The sequence below is a fragment of the Oryx dammah genome, unplaced genomic scaffold (genome assembly GCF_014754425.2).
Source record: "Oryx dammah isolate SB20612 unplaced genomic scaffold, SCBI_Odam_1.1 HiC_scaffold_18, whole genome shotgun sequence".
Lineage (NCBI taxonomy): Eukaryota > Metazoa > Chordata > Mammalia > Artiodactyla > Bovidae > Oryx > Oryx dammah.
The window spans coordinates 82,165,187-82,171,186 of NW_024070202.1; positions in this window are offsets into that span (position 1 = coordinate 82,165,187).

Consider the following 6,000-nt stretch of genomic DNA (forward strand, 5'->3'; position numbering starts at 1 on the left):
ACGACTTAGCAACTAAACCACCACCATCACCACATGCAGGTGACACCACCCTTATGGCAGAAAGCAAAAAGAAACTGGGGAAACTCTAGATGAAAGTGAAAGGGGAGAGTGAAAAAGCTGGCTTAAAGCTCAACATTCAGAAAACTAAGATCATGGCATCTGGTCCTAGCACTTCATGGCAAATAGACAGGGAAACAATGAAAACAGTGACAGACTTTATTTTCTTGGCCTCCAAAGTCACTACAAATGGTAACTGCAGCCATGAAATTATAAGACACTTGCTTCTTGGAAGAAAAGCTATGACCAACCTAGACAACATATTAAAAAGCACAGACATTACTTTGCCAACAAAAGTCCGACTAGTCATAGCTATGGTTTTTCCAGTAGTCATGTATGGATGTCAGAGTCAGATATAAGATGCTTGCTTCTTGGAAGAAAAGCTATGACCAACCTAGACAACATATTAAAAAGCACAGACATTACTTTGCCAACAAAGGTCCAACTAGTTGTAGCTATGGTTTTTCCAGTAGTCATGTACGGACATCAGAGACAGACCATAAAGAAAGCTGAGCACTGAAGAATTGATGCTTTTGGACTGTGGTGTTGGAGAAGACTCTTGAGAGTCCCTTGGACTGCAAGGAGATCAAACCAGTCAATCTTACAGGAAATCAGTCCTGAATATGCATTGGAAGGACTGATGCTGAAGCTGAAGCTCCAATACTTTGGCTATCTGATGCAAAGAACTGACTCCTTGGAAAAGACCCTGATGCTGGGAAAGACTGAAGGCGGGAGGAGAAGGGGATGTCAGAGGATGAGATGGTTGGATGGCATGACCGACTCCATGGACATGAGTTTGAACAAGCTCCAGGAATTGGTGATGGACAGGGAAGCCTGGTGTCCTGCAGTCCACGGGGTCACAAAGAGTCGGACATGACTAAGCTACTGAAGTGAACTGAACTGAACTGGGAGGTACTCTGGGTAATACAGAGAGTTGAATAATATCTGCTTCTTGACATTCAAAGATTCTTAATTTAGCAGGTAACACACATAAATGACTTAAATACAGCACAAATTGCTGTTTAAAAAATAAATTAAATGCATAAGGAAGTTTATCTCTGGGGGTTGTTTGATTCTATTTGGTGGAAGATTCTTACAGTTTTAACTACCATAACATACAGGTTTGGGTCAGAATCTCCTCCAGCCATTCATTACCTCTGACTTGTCTTCAGAAAGTGGCCACTCCTCTGTTTTGAGTTTCTCATCTTGTAACTCCTTAAGGTCACTGTAAGAATGTTGGGAGATAATGTCCTGTGAGAGCTTATATTCTGTAGGTACCCAGCAAATGTTAGTTATTTTCCCATATGGAAGGAATATAGGAAGGCAGGAAAGATGAATTCTTCACCACCATGAAGATGGTGGAAGGATTTTGATTATGATATAAACAGAGGGTATTTTCTATTTGGGGCAAAGGGAAGACCATGAGAAAAACCATCTGTTCCTCTGTCAGTGTGGGTGTCAGATGCTTTTAAGGTTAAAACAATGGAAAACAAATGGAGGGGGCAGAAAGTATTTCAGTTAATTTTTACTCCCAGGCTCACAAACAAATTTAGGAAAGAAAATTCCTGAAGTGAAATGTTCGTCATTACCATCACCTCTTCTGCTTTCCCCTCTCCCCACCAAATTTCATAAAATGATACTTTTCCAATCCTGTAAGACCCCTTCTTGCATCACAGATCATCTAGACATGACAATTTCCCAACAGCCCCAACACCTGATACCATCTGGTATATAAGAGAACAACCAGTCACCAAAAATCAGACTCAGTCTCCAACTTCTCAGGAAATGAAATAGAGATGTCCAAATTTCTTTTTTTTTAATTGAAGTATAGTTGATGTACAATATTATATACCTTCCAGGTGTACAATATAGTGATTCACAATTTTTAAGGTTATGGATAGTTATTATAAAATATTTATAGTTATTATAAAATATTGCTTATATTTCCCAAAATGTCCTTAATTTCTTAATAACTAAAATCCTAAGAATACTGAGAGATAAATACTATACAGGGAAACAATATAAAATAGAGGTTTTGGTCATCTGTTTTTCAGTAAATCTTCTGCAGTGTTTAAAGGGAGAAGAGATAATATAGCTGAGGTCTGCAAGAATCAAGAGAAGAAAACATTCAAAAAGTCACCAGGAAGAATCCACTTCTGCTCAGTCTATTTCCACCGATGCCATCACAACATGCTGGTTTGCTTCAATTCTGTACTACCTTCCTTTTCTCTCTGTTAAGACTTGTTCTTTCTCTGGCTAATTGTTTCTTCATTTGTTACAGTTTTAATTTTGTTTGTTTGTTTGTTTCTCTCCTACTCTTTGCTTTTTATTCTTCTGCTTTCTGGTCTGAATGTTTCTCCACTATTAATAGTTCATTTTTTCCACCAAATCTTCCAAACCTTGTTCTTGTTACATGCCCACATGACTTCAGTCTTCTTCCTAGAGTACGAATCATGACATTTCATCCTCTAGAGTACGCCTCACCATCCAGTTGTTTCAGGATTTTCAGGGCTGATGCAGGAACCAGGGTAACAGGTAGACAAGAGATAGTACGGAGGAGTTAGATATACATAGTCAAGGCAGCTCATGGACTTTCTCTGTAGTCTTTAGTTCACTCTCTTTTGATTCATCCTGTACCTCTTTTTCAAGGTTAGGTTTTCCTGAAATTTCATTTGACACCATCAGCCTTTGAAATGAGCCATTCCCTTCTCTCTTTGCACTATCCCCCTAATATCACAGTTTTGCCTCTACTTTTAAGTTTTGTAGATCATTTCTCTGGAATAGTGTTTTCAATCTTTTTCCTTAAGCGTTCTCAACATTAGATGAATTTTACTTCCACAGTTCCTTGAGCAGTATAGCGACTCTGTACCCTGGGATCTTTTGTTGTTATTTTCATATTTCTGGGGAAATTGAGGACAGGGAAAATACCAAAAGCAGAATGAGTATTTTTAAAAGAGAACAGGGGGAAGAAGGAAACCTACACAACAAGACCTAGAGAATATAGGATCCAGAGTGGTTTGGCTTGCTGAGCCAAACACCATCAGTCATGAGGACCTGTGATTTTTTTTTTTTTTTCCGTTTTACAACATAGCTTGGAATCATTATTTTTGCCTGAGAGACAATGACAAGATTTTGCCTTTACACTGAATAGCTAAGAAGTTCAACACCTTGTTGTCTGGGCAAGAATGGCACGTGAATAGACTGATGTACAATCAGAACTTCAACCTTGTTACCTTTTCTACCAAGTGACCATCCTTGATAAAAACAGAAAAATCCAGGCAAGGGAGCCAAGATCCTTTCATTTCCATCTTCCCCTTTCATGAAATGCTTTGGTTAGTTACGCATTTTGGTCTTCCAAAATATATTTCTTCTGCCTGAGCATCTTTGGAAAAAGAGCATTAGAATGCTCTTGGATTTCACTGTACTATCTGCAGTTTTGGTGTCTGAGCCCAATGCTAACACAAAGTTTCTAATGAAAATTTTCCATGGTGGTGCAAGCACACACTTTGTTTCCTTATAGCAACAATGCACTAAGGGGTCTTTTTCCTCTTCATAGCTCTGGCTCCACATGCATGAAAAAGCTAAATACAACTGTCCATTTATTCTGAATATCAATAGGTCCACAGAATTTTATTAAAATATTTTCTTCACCTAACTTTTATTGATTGGTTGATTTTATTTTTCGGCAACACCTCACAGTATGTGGGATTTTAGTTCCCTGACCAGGGAGGGATAAAAGCCACGCCCCCTGCAGTAGACACATAGAAGAATCTCAACTGCTGGAGCTCCAGAGAAGTCCTGGTTCACAGCATTTTAACCCAAACCTGGTTCCACTTTTTCAAAGACAAGCACTTTTTAAATGATATCTGCAAAGAACTAAAAGAACTTCACACGCAGCTCTAACTTTGGAAACCCCATTTCTATCCTGGCTTTCTCCATCATCATCAATAACCATAACCATAGTAAAAATAGAAAACAGAGAGAGGGAATCTCAAGGTATAATTCAGTCTGAGGACTCTAGAGGGTCCCTGAGACCCTTCTTGGGGGTCCACAAGGTCAAAACTTTTTCACATAATAATAAAATGAGATTTGCCTTTTTCACTCTCATTTTCTGAGGAGAGCATGTGGAGTTTTCCCAAGGCTTCCTGATGTGTGATTTATAGCAGGTTGGATGCAGAAGCAAGTATGGTTCCAAGTCTTTTATAGAAAGCCAGATGCTTCCCACGTGAACAAAAATGTAAAGTAATGCCACTCTTCTCACTAATTTTGGGGGGAAAATGAAGTTATTTTCTCATTTAAAAATTATGTTATCATGTTATTTTAAAAGACTTCATAAATAAACCTTTTTAAGGTTTCTTGGCTTTAATTTCTAGTGTAATAAATATTGATAAATATAACCCGTAAACACAAAAGTTGGGGGGTGCTAAACAATTTTATAATAGTGTCAAGAGGTCCTAAGATTAAAAAGTTTGTGAATAGCAGACATAATACAGTGTTTACTATATGCCATGTACTGCCCTAAAGCACTTTATATACATTAACACATTTAATCCTCACATTGACCCTAGAAAGTAAATATTTTTATCTTGACTTTACAAATAAGGACACTGATTGCAATATTTTATTGGCTATTATATCTTCTTTGGGAAAATGTCTATTCAGGTCCTTTGTCCATTTTTTAATTGATTTAGTTTTTTGTCAAAATTCTTTATGTATTCTGGATATCAACCTCTTATTAGATCTATCACTTGCAAATATTTTTTCTCATTCTGCAGGCTGTCTTTTGAGAATCTTTGTATTTATACTAGTCAATTAAATTCTGCAATTCAATAGCAAAAATATATATATAGTCCAATTTAAAATGAACAAAGGACCTGAATAGACATTTTTTTTCCCCAAAAGAATATATATGAATGACCAACAAGTACATGATAAGGTGCTCAGGATCACTAATCATAAGGGAAATGCAGATGAAAACCACAATAAGATATCACATCAGGTCCATTAGAATGGTTTGCATTAAAAAGACAAGAGATGAATGCTGGTGAGGATAAGGAGAAAAGGGAAACTTTGTGCTCTGTTGGTGCAGCCACTATGGAAAACAGTATGGAGAGTCATCAAAAATTAAAAATAGAACTACCACATGATGGAGCAATTCTACTTCTGGGAATATATCTGGAGGAAATTAAAACATGATATTGAATAAATATTTGTATCCCCATGTTCATTATTTACAGTAACCAAGATATTAAAGCAATCTAAGTGTCTATCAGTGGATGAACAAATATCTGGGTTTTACTCTAGAATACTCTAGCCAAGAAAGCAGAAAGGATTTAACAAAACAAGTCTGGTAGGGAGGATGTTTGTTGAAATTGGACAGTAACTTACTCAGAAGTTACTTGCGTTCTTTGATTTTGTATATTTCTGCATTTTTTCCTAATAAAAAGTAACAAAAGCAAAGTCTCTTGGCAAAACACTAAATTTAAATAAAGACTAAAACTTTTCAAATAGACATATGAAAATTATCACCTATGAAAGAGTTTTATTCTGAAATTTTAAATGGCAAGAAATCATGAGGAAATAAATGTCTATAATGTTGAAGAAAATCTAATGTAACTTAGCCAATAGAGAGAGAAACAGGAAAGAAATAAAATATGAAAGAAACACAATGTTAAGTACAAAGCAAAATATTCAAATGTGGAAATAAACTTGTATATTGAAAAGTTTAAAACACAAATCAGGCAATGTGGGAGGAAATTGGAACTATTTGCATTATGATAAGAATATAAGTATAAGTTGGAGAAAATTAATACTTTGTCAAATTGAAGAACCGAAGATGTGTATTGACCTTCAAATTGACCCTCTTGTAGAAGTCTACTCTGGAGAAAATCTCACATCCATATGTGCTTAAAGAAACATATAAACAGATATTTATTCCATAAC